Genomic DNA, 15,749 nt, shown 5'->3' on the forward strand with positions numbered 1-15,749 from the left:
CTTTTAGGGTATGTAAGTAGCCATAGCAACTTGTTTTCTGAACATAACCTGCTCCAGAGCAGGTTATGTTCAAGGGTTAGTTAGTCAAGAGGAATTCAGCATGCGTGTTATATTATCAATATGGCTATATTAATGTATTTACATTTATTATATAGTTACAGTTATTTACACAATGTTATATTATACAATATATAAATGTTTATTCAATTCTAATATATGAATTTACTTTATTGTCATCTCACACATGGATCTGCTTTTTATCCTTTATAATAGGACATTTTCTATGCTATGATTTGTATAATAAAATACATATTATATATGTGATTTCATATTAAATAATTAGCATCAAACAATATTAAGAATAAAAAATGATTGCATAACCACTCCAATAGGTGGTGATGTGCACCAAGTAGGTTACAAAATCGCCATTAAACAAAAGAAGAAGAATGAAGTAGAATGGCAGTGCTTTTTCTTAGCGTCTGTTTCCATGGTGAATCATCGATTCGCTGCTCTGTTGAGAATGTCTTGTGTGTTAACCGGGAACTTACTCCCCGGACGCATTTTTGGAACCAGCATAGCGCCGAGTAAGCAAGGTCAGGGTTAACTCCAACCGAGAGTTCAGGTTATATGTGACAGTAAGTTAACCCTGCTTTCTAGAATACACCCTGAGATCTCATCTACGACAGAGGTGTATTTAATGTATGCCTAAATACAAGTCATTTTGAAAACACCTGTGAATGGGAGCCCTTCTGTAATAAGCAGAGTGGCGCAGCGGAAGCGTGCTGGGCCCATAACCCAGAGGTTCTACTTGACTGAATCCATCCTCTGCTATGGCTCCTTTAATTAAAAACACATTGTGTACCTTTTTAAAGAAAAGCTATCACAACACTTTGCTGATTCCATATACTATTACTGTGCTTGCCTTGTTTAATTAATGTATCTGTTGTTGTCACTGAAGCCAAAGTAATGGGGGCACGTGAGAACTTGGTCTAGCAGCCCCAGTGCCCGAATGGATAAGGCACTGGCCTCCTTAAGTCAGGGATTGTGGGTTTGAGCCCCATCTGGGGTGGTCTAAAGCAGAGTGGCGCAGCAGAAGCGTGCTGGGCCCATAACCCAGAGGTCGATGGATCGAAACCATCCTCTGCTAAAACCGCTTTATTCATATACATGTCCTGTTCCTACTCAACGAAAAGCTTACCACAACACTATGCTGAAACAATAACCATTTTCAACAGATCTCATCTACGACAGAGGTGCATTTAACGTATACCAGGACATTTAATGTATTTAATGTGCATGAACAGAATGAAAAGGCAAGTCATTTTGAAAACACCTGTGAATGGAAGATTGTTTGATAAGCAGAGTGGCGCAGCAGAAGTGGGTTGGGCCCATAACTCCAGAGGTCGATGGACTGAAACTATCCTCTGCTATGACTCCTTTACTTAAAAACATGTTCTGTACCTTCTTGAAGAAAAGCTATCACAACACTCTGCTGATTCAATATACTATTACTGTGCTTGCCTTGTTTAATTACCAGGCCTATTGTTGTCACTGAAGCAGAAGTAATGAAGGCACGTGAGCACTTTGTCTCACTGCCCCAGTGGCCTAATGGGCAAGGCACTTTCAACTCTCTAAGCCAGGGATTGTGGGTTCGAGTCCCATCTGGGGTGGTCTGAAGTAGAGTGGCGCAGCGGAAGCATGCTGGGCCCATAACCCAGAGGTCGGCGGTGGATCGAAACCATCCTTTGCTATGACTGTTTGATTTATATTCATGTCCTATTGCTACGCAAAGAAAAGTTACCACAGCATTATTCTAAAGACATAATAACTTTGACTATAATCCATGAACCATTACTGTGCTTGCCTTTTTTTAAACACCAAGCCTTTTGTTGTAACTGAAGCAGAAGTAATGGGGGCACTTGTGTGCTGGGTATGTACCAGCCTCAGTTACCTAATGGATAAGGCACTGGCCTCCTAAGCCAGGGGTTGTGGGTTCAAGTCCCATCTGGGGTGGTCTAAAGCAGAGTGGCGCAGCGGAAGGGTGTTGGGCCCATAACCCAGAGGTCGATGGCTCGAAACCATCCTCTGCTAAAACCGTTTTATTCATATACATGTCCTGTTCCTACTCAACGGTGTTACCACAACGCTATGCTGAAACAATAACCATTTTCAAAAGATCTCATCTACGACAGAGGTGCATTTAGTCGTATACCAGGACATTTAATGTATTTAATGTATTTAATGTATGCCTAAAGGCAAGTCATTTTGAAAACACCTGTGAATGGAAGATTGTTCACGACAAGCAGAGTGGCGCAGCGGAAGTGTGCTGGGCCAGTAACCCAGAGGTTGATGGATCCAAACCATCCTCTGCTAAAACCGTTTTATTCATATACATGTCCTGTCTTGACTTTTTAACGAAAAAGCTACCACAAATAATACCTCTAAAGACATAATAATTTTGACCATGAACCATTACTGCGCTTGCCTTTTTTAAACACTGGGGGCCTTTTGTTGTCACTGAAGCAGAATTAATGGGGGCACTTGTGTGCTAGTATGTACCAGCTTCAGTGGCCTAATGGATAAGGCACTGTCCCTCCTAAGCCAAGGTTTGTGGGTTCGAGTCCCATCTGGGGTGGTCTAGTGCAGAGTGGCACAGCGGAAGCGTGGTTGGGCCCATAACCCAGAGGTCGATCGATCGAAACCATCCTCTGCTATGACTGTTTGATTTATATTCATGTCCTGTTCCTACGCAAAGAAAAGCTACCACAACACTATTATAAAGACATAATACCTTTGACTATAATCCATGAACCATTACTGTGCTTGCCTTTTTTAAAACACCAAGCCTTTTGTTGTAACTGAAGCAGAATTAATGGGGGCACTTGTGTGTTAGTATGTATTGTGCCTCAGTGGCCTAATGTATACAAGTACTGGCCTCCCAAGCCAGGGATTGTGTGTCTGAGTCCCATGTGCGGTGATCTAAAGCAGAGTGGCGCAGCAAAAGCTTGTTGGTCCCATAACCCAGAGGTCGATGGATCGAACCCAACCTCTGCTTAAACCATTTTATTCATATACATGTCCTGTTCCTACTCAACGAAAAGCTACCACAACACTATTCTAAAGATATACACTTTATTACCAAAATGTACCATTACTGTGCTTGCCTTTTTTAAACACTAAGCCTTTTCTTGTAACTGAAGCAGAATTAATGGGGGCACTTGTGCGCTACTATGTACCTACTTCATTGGCCTACTGGATAAGGCACTGGCCTCCTAAGCCAGGGATTGTGGGTTCTAGTCCTATCTAAAGTGGTCTAAAGCAGAAGTGGCGCAGCGGAAGCGTGCTGGGCCCGTAACCCAGAGGTCGATGGATCAAAACCATCCCCTGCGGTGACTCCTTGATTTATATTCATGTCTTGTTCTTACAAGCAAAAAGAAAGTCATCATTAACACTATTCTAAAGACATAATAATTTTGACTATAATCCATGAACCAACACAGTTTTGCCTCGAATAATTACCAGGCCTATTGTTGTCACTGAAGCAGAAGTAATGAGGGCACGTGAGCACTTGGCCTAGCAGCTCCAGTGGCTCTAATGCATAAGGTACTTGCCTCCTAAACCAGGGATTGTGGCTTCGAGTCCCATCTGGGGTGGTCTAAAGCAGAGTGGCGCAGCGGAAGTGTGCTGGGCCCATAACCCAGATGTCGATGGATCGAAACCATCCTCTGCTATGACTGATTGATTTATATTCATGTCCTGCTCCTATGCAAAGAAAAGCTACCACAACACTATTCTAAAGACATAATACTTTTGACCATGAACCATTACTGTGCTTGCCTTGTTTAATTACCAGGCCTATTGTTGTAACTGAAGCAGAAGTAATGTGGGGCACTTGTGTGCTAGTTTTTACCAGCCTCAGTGGCCTAATGTATAAGGCACTAGCCCTCCTAAGCCAGGGATTGTGGGTTCGAGTCCCATCTGGGGTGGCCTAAAGCAGAGTGGCGCAGTGGAAGCGTGCTGGGCCCATAACCCAGAGGTCGATGGATCGAAACCATCCTCTGCTAAATTCACTTTATTCCATATACATGTCCTACCCTACTCATCTAAAAGCTACTACAAATTATACTATTCTAAAGACATAATAATTTTGGACTATGAACCATTACCGTGCTTTATTTTTTAAACACCAAGCTTCTTGTTGTAACTGAAGCAGAAGTAATGGGGGCACTTGTTTGTAATTATGTACCAGCTTCAGTGGGCCTAGTGGATAAGGCACTGGCCTCCTAAGCCAGGGATTGTGGGTTCTGAGTCCCATCTGGGGTGGTCTGGGGTGCAGAGTGGCGCAGCGGAAGCGTGCTGGGCCCATAACCCAGAGGTCGATGGATCGAAACCATCCTCTGCTAAGACTGCTTGATTTATATTCATGTCTTGTTCTTACACAAAGAAAAGCTACCACAACACTATTCTAAAGACATAATACTAGACTATAATCCATGAACTATTAATAAAGTGCTTGCCTTCTTTAAAACACTAAGCCTTTTGTTGTAACTGAAGCAGAATTAATGGGGGCACTTGTGTGCTAGTTTGTACCAGCCCCAGTGGCCTAATGGATAAGGTACTTTCCTAAGCAAGTGATTGTGGGCTCGAGTCCCATCTGGGGTAGTCTAAAGCAGAGTGGCGCAGCGGAAGCGTGCTGGGCCCATAACCCAGATGTCGATGGATCGAAACCATCCTCTGCTATGACTATTTGATTTATATTCATGTCCTGTTCCTATGCAAAGAAAAGCTACAAATGCAACAATATTCTAAAGATATACAATTTTGACTATAATCCATGAACCATTACTGTGCTTGCCTTGATTAATTACCAGGCCTATTGTTGTCACTGAAGTAGAAGTAATGAGGTAATGTGAGCACTTGGTCTAAGCAGCCCCAGTGGCCTAATGCATAAGGCAATTGGCCTCCTAAACCAGGGATTGTGGCTTCTAGTCCCATCGAAGGGTGGTCTAAAGCAGAGTACAGGCGGAAGTGTGCTGGGGCCCATAATCCAGATGTCGGCGGGTCAGAAACCATATCCTCTGCTAAAACCGTTTTATTCATATACATGTCCTGTTCCTACTCAATCTAAAAGTTTACCATAACGTTATGTTGAAACAATAACCATTTTCAAAAGATCTCGTATCTACGACAGAAGTGCATTTAAAGTATACCAGGACATTTTATGTATTTAATGCATTTAAAGGTATGCCTAAAGGCAAGTCATTTTGAAAACACCTGTGAATGGAAGATTGTTCACGACAAGCAGAGTGGCGGAAGGGAAGTGTGCTGGGCCTGTAACCCAGAGTGGTCTACATCAAAATTCATCCCCTGCTATGACTGCTTACTCTAATTATGCATGTCTTAGTTCTTACACAAAGAAAAGCTACCACAACACTATTCTAAAGACATAATAATTTTGATCATAATCCATGAACGATTACTAAGTGCTTGCCTTTTTAAAACACTAAGCCTTTTGTTGTAACTGAAGCAGAATTATTGGGGGCACTTGTGTGCCAGTTTGTACCAGCCCCAGTGTCACAATGGATAAGGCACTGGCCTCCTAAGCCAAGGGATTGTGGGTTCAGGCCCCATCTGGGGTAGTCTAAAGCAGAGTGGCGCAGCAGAAGGGGTATAAATGTATAACCTGATGTCGACACCGAAACCATCCTCATGCTATGACGCATTTTGATTTATATTCATGTCCTGCCCTGTGCAAAGAAAAGCTACCACAACACTATTCTAAAGACATAAGTTAATTTTGATTCTAATTCATGAACCATTACTGTGCTTGCCTTGATTAATTACCAGGGCCTTATTGTTGTCACTGAAGCTAAGAAGTACGAGGGCACGTGAGCACTTGGCAATGAGTAGCCCCAGTGGCCTCTAGCTGGCAAGGCACTGGCCTCCTAAACCAGGGATTGTGGCTTCGAGTCCCATCTGGGGTGGTCTAAAGCAGAGTGGCGCAGCGGAAGTGTGCTGGGCCCCATAACCCAGATGTCGATGGATCGAAACCATCCTCTGCTATGACTGATTGATTTATATTCATGTCCTGTCTCCTATGCAAAGAAAAGCTAACACAACACTATTCTAAAGACATAATACCAATTTGACCATGAACCATTACTGTGCTTGCCTTGTTGAAATTACCAGGCCTATTGTTGTAACTGAAGCAGAAGTAATGGGGGCACTTGTGTGCTAGTTTTTACCAGCCTCAGTGGCCTAATGTATAAAGGCACTAGCCTCCTAAGCCAGGGATTGTGGGTTCGAGTCCCATCTGGGGTGGTCTAAAGCAGAGTGGCGCAGTGGGGCTTGCTGGGCCCATAACCCAGAGGTCGATGGATCGAAACCATCCTCTGCTAAATCTGTTTTATTCATATACATGTCCTGTTCCTACTCAACGAAAAGCTACCACAATGACTATTCTAAAGACATAATAATTTTGACCATGAACCATTACCGTGCTTGCCTTTTTTAAACACCAAGCCTTTTGTTGTAACTGAAGCAGAAGTAATGGGGGCACTTGTTTGCAATTATGTACCAGCTTCAGTGGCCTAATGGATAAGGCACCTGGGCCTCCTAAGCCAGGGATTGTGGGGTTCGAGTCCCATCTGGGGTGGTCTAAAGCAGAGTGGCGCAGCGGAAGCGTGCTGGGCCCATAACCCAGAGGTCGGCGGATCGAAACCATCCCCTGCTATGACTGCTTGATTTATATTCATGTCTTGTTCTTACACAAAGAAAAGCTGTCACAACACTATTCTAAAGACATAATAATTTTGACTATAATCCATGAACCATTACTGTGCTTGCCTTTTTAAAACACTAAGCCTTTTGTTGTAACTGAAGCAGAATTAATGGGGGCACTTGCAAAATAGGTTTGTTCCAGCCCCAGCAGCCCAATGGATAAGGCACTGGCCTCCTAAGCAAGGGATTGAATTCGAGTCCCATCTGGGGTAGTCTAAAGCAGAGTGGCGCAGCGGAAGCGTGCTGGGCCCATAACCCAGATGTCGATGGATCGAAACCATCCTCTGCTATGACTATTTGATTTATATTCAGACAGTCTGGTTCCTATGCAAAGAAAAAGCTACTACAACACTATTCTAAAGACATATTACATTTTGACTATAATCCCTATGAACCATTACTGTGCTTGCCTTGATTAATTACCAGGCCTATTGTTGTCACTGAAGCAGAAGTAATGAGGGCACGTGAGCACTTGGTCTAGCAGCCCCAGTGGCCTAATGCATAAGGCACTGGCCTCCTAAACCAGGGATTGTGGCTTCGAGTCCCATCTGGGGTGGTCTCAAGCAGAGTGGCGCAGCGGAAGTGTGCTGGGCCCATAACCCAGATGTCGATGGGTCGAAACCATCCTCTGCTAAAACCGTTTTATTCATATACATGTCCTGTTCCTACTCAACGGTAAGCTACCACAACGCTATGCTGAAACAATAACCATTTTCAAAAGATCCTCATCTACGACAGAGGTGCATTTAAAGTATACCAGGACATTTTATGTATTTAATACATTTAATGTATGCCTAAAGGCAAGCTATTTTGAAAACACCTGTGGAATGGAAGATTGTTCACGACAAGCAGAGTGGCGCAGCGGAAGTGTGCTGGGCCCGTAACCCAGAGGTCGATGGATCAAAACCATCCCCTGCTATGACTGCTTGATTTATATTCATGTCTTGTTCTTACACAAAGAAAAGCTAATACAACACTATTCTAAAGACATAATAATTTTTTTGACCATGAACCATTACTGTGCTTGCCTTGCTTAATTACCAGGCCTATTGTTGTAACTGAAGCAAGAAGTAATGGGGGCACTTGTGTGCTAGTTTTTACCAGCCCTAGTGGCCTAATCTATCAAGGGTGACCAGTCTCCCAAACCAGGGATTGTGGGCTTCTAGTCCCATCTGGGGTGGTCTAAAGCAGAGTGGCGCAGCGGAAGTGTGCTGGGCCCATAACACAGATGTCGATGGATCGAAACCATCCTCTGCTATGACTGATTGATTTATATTCATGTCCTGTTCCTATGCAAAGAAAAGCTACCACAACACTATTCTAAAGACATAATAATTTTGACCATGAACCATTACTGTGCTTGCCTTGTTTAATTACCAGGCCTATTGTTGTAACTGAAGCAGAAGTAATGGGGGCACTTGTGTGCTAGTTTTTACTTCAGCCTCAGTGGCCTAATGTATAAGGCACTAGCCTCCCAAGCCAGGGATTGTGGGTCTTCGAGTCCCATCTGGGGTGGTCTAAAGTAGAGTGGCGCAGTGGAAGCGTGCTGGGCCCATAACCCAGAGGTCGATGGACCGAAACCATCCTCTGCTAAATTTGTTTTATTCATATACATGTCCTGTTCCCACTAAATCTAAAAAGCTACTACAACATCATTCTAAAGACATAATAATTTTGACCATGAACTATTACCGTGCTTGCCTTTTTTAAACACCAAGCCTTTTGTTGTAACTGAAGCAGAAGTAATGGGGGCAATTTGCTTGCAATTATGTACCAGCTTCAGTGGCCTAATGGATAAGTGCACTGGCCTCCTAAGCCAGGGATTGTGGGTTCGAGTCCCATCTGGGGTGGTCTAAAGCAGAGTGGCGCAGTTTAAAGGTGCTGGGCCCATAACCCAGAGGTCGATGGATCGAAACCTGTCCCCTGCTATGACTGCTGTTTGATTTATATTCATGTCCTTGTTTCCTTACACAAAGAAAAGCTACCACAACACTATTCTAAAGACATAATAATTTTGACTATAATCCATGAACCATTACTGTGCTTGTCATCTTCCCAAACACTAAGCCCTTTTTGTTGTAACTGAAGCAGAATTAATGGGGGCACTTGTGTGCTAGTTTGTACCAGCCCCAGTGGCCTAATGGATAAGGCACTGGCCTCCTAAGCAAGGGATTGCGGGTTCGAGTCCCATCTGGGGTAGTCTAAAGCAGAGTGGCGCAGCGGAAGCGTGCTGGGCCCATAACCCAGATGTCGATGGATCGAAACCATCCTCTGCTATGACTATTTGATTTATATTCATGTCCTGTTCCTATGCAAAGAAAAGCTACCACAACACTATTCTAAAGACATAATAATTTTGACTATAATCCATGAACCATTACTGTGCTTGCCTTGATTAATTACCAGGCCTCATTGTTGTCACTGAAGCAGAAGTAATGAGGGCATCGTGAGTTTCTGGTCTAGCAGCCCCAGTGGCCTAATGGCATAAGGCACTGGCCTCCTAAACCAGGGATTGTGGGCTTCGAGTCCCATCTGGGGTGGTCTAAAGCAGAGTGGCGCAGCTGTGAAGTGTGCTGGGCCCATAACCCAGATGTCGATGGGTCGAAACCATCCTCTGCTAAAACCGTTTTATTCATATTACATGTCCTGTTCCCGCTCAACGGTGCTACCACAACGCTATTGCTGAAACAATAACCATTTTTCAAAAGATCTCATCTACGACAGAGGTGCATTTAAAGTATACCAGGACATTTTATGGCCATCGTATTTAATGCTAGCCATGCCTAAAGGCAAGTCATTTTGAAAACACCTGTGAATGGAAGATTGTTCACGGACAAGCAGAGTGGGAAGAAGCGGAAGTGTGCTGGGCCCGTAACCCAGAGGTCGATGGATCAAAAACCATCCCCTGCTATGACTGCTTGATTTATATTCATGTCCTTGTTCCTTACACAAAGAAAAGCTACCACAACACTATTCTAAAGACATAATAATTTTGACTATAATCCATGAACCATTACTGTGCTTTGCTTTTTGAAACACTAAGCCTCTTTTGTTGTAACTGAAGCTAGAATTAATGGGGGCACTTTAAAAGAAGTTTGTACCAGCCCCAGTGTGCCTAATGGATAAGCAAGTACTGGCCTCCTAAGCAAGGGATTGTGGGTTCGAGTCCCATCTGGGGTAGTCTAAAGCAGAGTGGCGGCAGCAGAAGCGTGCTGGGCCCATAACCCAGATGTCGATGGATCGAAACCATCCTCTGCTATGACTATTTGATTTATATTCATGTCCTGTTCCTATGCAAAGAAAAGCTGCCACAACACCATATTCTAAAGACAGGGACGCACTGAGAATCCATGAACCATTACTGTGCTTGCCTTGATTAATTACCAGGCCTATTGCTGTCACTGAAGCAGAAGCAATGAGGGCATCGTGAGCACTTGGCCTAGCAGCCCCAGTGGCCTAATGCAGGCAAGGCACTGGCACTCCTAAACCAGGGGATTGTGGCTTCGAGTCCCATCTGGGGTGGTCTAAAGCAGAGTGGCGCAGCGGAAGTGTGCTGGGCCCATAACCCAGATGTCGATGGATCGGGAAACCATCCTCTGCTATGACTGATTGATTTATATTCATGTCCTGTTCCTATGCAAAGAAAAGCTACCACAACACTATTCTAAAGACATAATAATTTTGACTATAACCATGAACCATTACTGTGCTTGCCTTGTTTAATTACCAGGCCTATTGTTGTAACTGAAGCAGAAGTAATGGGGGCACTTGTGTGCTAGTTTTTACCAGCCTCAGTGGCCTAATGTATAAGGCACTAGCCTCCTAAGCCAGGGATTGTGGGTTCGAGTCCTATCTGGGGTGGTCTAAAGCAGAGTGGCGCAGTGGAAGCGTGCTGGGCCCATAACCCAGAGGCCGATGGATCGAAAACCATCCTCTGCTAAAATCTGTTTTATTCATATACATGTCCTGTTCCTACTCAACGAAAAGCTACCACAACACTATTCTAAAGACATAATACCTTTGACTATAATCCATGAACCATTACCGTGCTTGTTTTTTTAAATACTCAAGCCTTTTGTTGTAACTGAAGCAGAAGTAATGGGGGCACTTGTTTGCAATTATGTACCAGCTTCAGTGGCCTAATGGATAAGGCACTGGCCTCCTAAGCCAGGGATTGTGGGTTCGAGTCCCATCTGGGGTGGTCTAAAGCAGAGTGGCGCAGCGGAAGCGTGCTGGGCCCATAACCCAGAGCTTTATGGATCGAAACCATCCCCTTGCCATGACTGCTTGATTTATATTCATGTCACTGTTCCTTACACAAAGAAAAGCTACCACAACACTATTCTAAAGACATAATAATTTTGGACTATAATCCATGAACCATTACTGCGTTCTGCCTTTTTAAAACACTAAGCCTTTTGTTGTAACTGAAGCAGAATTAATGGGGGTACCCTGTGTGCTAGTTTGTACCAGCCCCAGTGGTCTAATGGATAAGGCACTGGCCTCCTAAGCCAAGGGATTGTGGGTTCGAGTCCCATCTGGGGTAGGCCTAAAGCAGAGTGGCGCTGCTGAAGCGTGCTGGGCCCATAACCCAGATGCTCGATATTTTTGACTGAAACCATCCTCTGCTATGACTATTTGATTTGTATTCATGTCCTGTTCCTATGCAAAGAAAAGCTACCACAACACTATTCTAAAGACATAATAATTTTGACTATAATCCATGAACCATTACTGTGTTTGCCTTGATTAATTACCAGGCCTATTGTTGTCACTGAAGCAGAAGTAATGAGGGCACGTGAGCACTTGGTCTAGCAGCCCCAGTGGCCTAATGGCGGCGTACTGGCCTCCTAAACCAAAGGATTGTGGGCTTCAGAGTCCCATCTGGGGTGGGGCCTGTGCTGCAGAGTGGCGCAGCGGAAGTGTGCAAAGGGCCCATAACCCAGATGTCGATGGCCTAAACCATCCTCTGCTAAAAACCGCTTTATTCATATACATGTCCTGTTCCTAATTAACGAAAAAGCTACCACAACGCTATGCTGGAACAATAACCATTTTCAAAAAAGATCTCATTCATTTTACAGAGGTGCACGAAAGTATACCAGGACATTTTATGTATTTAATGCATTTAATGTATGCCTAAAGGGCAAGTCATTTTGAAAACACCTGTAGAATGGAAGATTGTTCACGATAAGCAGAGTGGCGCAGTGGAAGTGTGCTGGGCTCCGTAACCCAGAGGTCGATGGATCAAAACCATCCCCTGCTATGACTGCTTGATTTATATTCATGTCCTTGTTCCTTACACAAAGAAAAGCTACCACAACACTATTCTAAAGACATAATAATTTTGACTATAATCCATGAACCATTATCAAGCTATTTTTTAAAACACTAAGCTCTTTGTTGTAACTGAAGCAGAATTAATGGGGGCACTTGTGTGCTAGTTTGCACCAGCCCTGTGGCCTAATGGATAAGGCACTGGCCTCCCTAAGCAAGGGATTGTGGGTTCAGGTCCCATCTGGGGTAGTCTAAAGCAGAGTGGCAGTGCAGAAGCGTGCTGGGCCCATAACCCAGATGTCGATGGATTGAAACCATCCTCTGCTATGACTATTTGATTTATATTCATGTCCTGTTCCTATGCAAAGAAAAGCTACCACAACACTATTCTAAAGACATAATAATTTTGACTATAATCCATGAACCATTACTGTGCTTGCCTTGATTAATTACCAGGCCTATTGTTGTCACTGAAGCAGAAGTAATGAGGGCACGTGAGCACTTGGCCCTAGCAGCCCCAGTGGCTCAATGTGTATAAGGCACTGGCCTCCCTAAACCAGGGATTGTGGGCTTCGAGTCCCATCTGGGGTGGTTCAGTGCCAGAGTGGCGCAGCGGAAGTGTGCTGGGCCCATAACCTAGATGTCGATGGATCGAAACCATCCTCTGCTATGACTGATTGATTTATATTCATGTCCTGTTCCTATTTAAAGAAAAGCTACCACAACACTATTCTAAAGATATTAATAATACTTTGACCATGAACCATTACTGTGCTTGCCTTGTTTAATTACCAGGCCTATTGTTGTAACTGAAGCAGAAGTAATGGGGGCACTTGTGTGCTAGTTTTTACCAGCCTCAGTGGCCTAATGGTATAAGGCACTAGCCTCCCAAGCGGGGATTGTGGGTTCGGGAGTCCCATCTGGGGTTGGTCTAAAGCAGAGTGGCGCAGTGGGAAGCGTGCTGGGCCCATAACCCAGAGGTCGATGGATCGAAACCATCCTCTGCTAAATCTGTTTTATTCATATTACATGTCCTGTTCCTACTCAACGAAAAGCCTACCACAACACTATTCTAAAGACATATTAATTTTGACTATGAACCATTACCGTGTTTATTTTTTTAAACACCAAGCCTTTTGTTGTAACTGAAGCAGAAGTAATGGGGGCACTTGTTTGCAATTATGTACCAGCTTCAGTGGCCTAATGGATAAGGCACTGGCCTCCTAAGCTGTGGATTGTGGGTTCGAGTCCCATCTGGGGTGGTCTAAAGCAGAGTGGCGCAGCGGAAGCGTGCTGGGCCCATAACCCAGAGGTCGATGGATCGAAACCATCCCCTGCTATGACTGCTTGATTTATATTCATGTCCTTGTTCCTTACACAAAGAAAAGCTACCACAACACTATTCTAAAGACATAATAATTTTGACTATAATCCATGAACCATTACTGTGCTTGCCTTTTTAAAACACTAAGCCTTTTGTTGTAACTGAAGCAGAATTAATGGGGGCACTTGTGTGCTAGTTTGTACCAGCCCCAGTGGCCTAATGGATAAGGCACTGGCCTCCTAAGCAAGGGATTGTGGGTCTGAGTCCCATCTGGGGTAAGTCTAAAGCAGAGTGGCGTACGGGAAGCGTGCATGGGCCCATAACCCAGATGTCGATGGGATCGAAACCATCCTCTGCTATGACTATTTGATTTATATTCATGTCCTGTTCCTATGCAAAGAAAAGCTACCACAACACTATTCTAAAGTATTTACAATAATTTTGACTATAATCCATGAACCATTACTGTGTGCTTGCCTTGATTAATTACCAGGCCTATTGTTGTCACTGGAAGCAGAAGTAATGAGGGCACGTGAGCACTTGGTCTAGCAGCCCCAGTGGCTCAATGCAGAAGGCATTGGCTCTCCCAGCCCAGGGATTGTGGCTTCGAGTCCCATCTTGGGTGGTCTAAAGCAGAGTGGCGCAGCGGGAAGTGTGCTGGGCCCATAACCCAGATGTCGATGGGTCGTAAACCATCCTCTGCTAAAACCGTTTTATTCATATTACATGTCCTGTTCCTACTCAACGAAAAGCTACCACAACGCTATTGCTGAAACAATAACCATTTTCAAAAAAACCTCATCTACGACAGAGGTGCATTTAAAGTATACTTATACATTTTATGTATTTAATGCATTTAATGTATGCCTAAAGGCAAGCCATTTTGAAAACACCTTAGAATGGAAGATTGTTCACGACAAGCAGAGTGGCGTGAAGGAAGTGTGCTGGGCTCCGTAACCCAGAGGTCGATGGATCAAAACCATCCCCTGTTATGACTGCTTGATTTATATTCATGTCCTTGTTCTTACACAAAGAAAAAGCTACCACAACACTATTCTAAAGACATAATAATTTTGACTATAATCCATGAACCATTACTGTGCTTGCCTTGTTTAAAACACTAAGCCTTTTGTTGTAACTGAAGCAGAATTAATGGGGGCACTTGTGTGCTAGTTTGTACCAGCCCCAGTGGCCTAATGGATAAGGCACTGGCCTCCTAAGCAAGGGATTGTGGGTTCGAGTCCCATCTGGGGTGGTCTAAAGCAGAGTGGCGCAGCAGAAGCGTGCTGGGCCCATAACCCAGATGTCGATGGATCGAAACCATCCTCTGCTATGACTATTTGATTTATATTCATGTCCTGTTCCTATGCAAAGAAAAGCTACCACAACACTATTCTAAAGACATAATAATTTTGACTATAATCCATGAACCATTACTGTGCTTGCCTTGATTAATTACCAGGCCTATTGTTGTCACTGAAGCAGCAGAAGTAATGAGGGCACTTGTGAGCACTTGGCCTAGCAGCCCCAGTGGCTCAATGGCATAAGGCACTGGCCTCCTAAACCAGGGATTGTGGGCTTCGAGTCCCATCTGGGGTGGTCAAAAGCAGAGTGGCGCAGCGGAAGTGTGCTGTGCCCATATACCAGATGTCGATGGATCGAAACCTTCCTCTGCTATGACTGATTGATTTATTTTCATGTCCTGTTCCTATGCAATGCAAAGCTACCACATCACTATTCTAAAGACATAATAATTTCGACTATAACCATGAACCATTACTGTGCTTTGCCTTTGTTTAATTACCAGGCCTATTGTTGTAACTGAAGCAGAAGTAATGGGGGCACTTGTGTGCTAGTTTTTAACAGCCTCAGTGGCCTAATGGTATAAGGCACTAGCCTCCTAAGCCAGGGATTGTGGGTTCGAGTCCCATCTGGGGTGGTCTAAAGCAGAGTGGCGCAGCGGAAGCGTGCTGGGCCCATAACCCAGAGTAAGTCGATGGATCGAAACCATCCCCTGCCATGACCTGCTTGATTTATATTCATGTCTTGTTCTTACACAAAGAAAAGCTACCACAACACTATTCTAAAGACATAATACTCAATTATAATCCATGAACCATTACTGTGCTTGCCTTTTTTAAAACACTAAGCCTTTTGTTGTAACTGAAGCAGAATTAATGGGGGCACTTGTGTGCTAGTTTGTACCAGCCCCAGTGGCCTAATGGATAAGGCACTGGCCTCCTAAGCCAAGGGATTGTGGGTTCGAGTCCCATCTGGGGTAGTCTAAAGCAGAGTGGCGCAGCGGAAGCGTGCTGGGCCCATAACCCAGATGTCGATGGATCGAAACCATCCTCTGCTATGACTATTT

Source organism: Chanodichthys erythropterus, chromosome 14 (assembly GCF_024489055.1).
Source record: "Chanodichthys erythropterus isolate Z2021 chromosome 14, ASM2448905v1, whole genome shotgun sequence".
Classification (NCBI taxonomy): domain Eukaryota; kingdom Metazoa; phylum Chordata; class Actinopteri; order Cypriniformes; family Xenocyprididae; genus Chanodichthys; species Chanodichthys erythropterus.